The following is a 984-nucleotide window of genomic DNA, read 5'->3' on the forward strand; positions in this document are numbered from 1 at the left end:
TGAAGTTCTAGATGAATCTATAGAAAAGAGCAATCAGCAAGGTACATGTTTTAATTCACTTTTATATATACCAAAAGTATATTTAAAGTAAATAAATTTGAGGAATAGATTTGCGAATAGAATTATTTCTTCATAAAAGTTGAGATATTTATCTTTTATTTAGCTTTTTTTCGTAAAAATGTCAGTTATCAGTCATTTATTATAATTATAGTTACCTTTTTATATATTCAACCAAATGTTTTCGAAACCAATTTTGGTGATACATTTTTTGAATTGCTGATTGACAAAGCAGATGACAATACAGGTGATATAACTTATTTAAATATTAAAATGTTATATTTACACAAGCATGGCATGATTCTACATGCATTAACTTAATGCATTATCATTTTTGGTAATAATACTAATTTTGACACAAGTACATTTCTGAAAAAATTTTTGGAAATTTTAAGTAAACAGCAAACATAATCAATCAATAAAATAAAGTTTCTAATGCATTTTCAGATTTTGTTATCACAATTTTGTAATTAGATTATATAATTAATGTTACCAAATATTTTATTTTGCAAGCAAATTTATTATGAATTCCCAAAAGTTTAAATTATTTTTCAGATTTAAATATTAATTTTCCTGTAAACGAGATTTTGGACACATCTTTAAATACTTTAATAGCAGAAATAAATGACCAAGATGATGAAACGACAGAAATAATAAATAACTCAGATGGTAATATATAAGGATTTAATTGTTTTTATGTAAACTAGTGGTCATGTGTCACATAATTTGTGTCAGATACAATGGATGATATATTTATCATTAAATAATTATGTATACTTTATTTATAAATAATACACACACATCAATGTAATCAAATTTTTCAGATATTACTTCTAATTTATCTGAAAATAGAAATCTACGCATTTCTTTTGAATCAGTTATACAATTCATTGATCAAAATAACTTAAATATAATTAATAATTTCTA

At 22.5% G+C, this 984-nt stretch overlaps 1 long non-coding RNA gene across 1 annotated transcript; it reads left to right on the forward strand.

Annotated features, from left to right (window-relative positions):
• On the forward strand, positions 1–943 carry LOC115242143. The gene is made up of 3 exons (XR_003885018.1): positions 1–41; positions 212–304; positions 613–943. It is a non-coding gene; the product is annotated as an uncharacterized LOC115242143 (long non-coding RNA).
• Positions 944–984: the final 41 nt, after the last annotated feature.

Source organism: Formica exsecta, unplaced genomic scaffold, assembly GCF_003651465.1.
Source record: "Formica exsecta isolate Colony F162 unplaced genomic scaffold, ASM365146v1 scaffold5705, whole genome shotgun sequence".
Lineage (NCBI taxonomy): Eukaryota > Metazoa > Arthropoda > Insecta > Hymenoptera > Formicidae > Formica > Formica exsecta.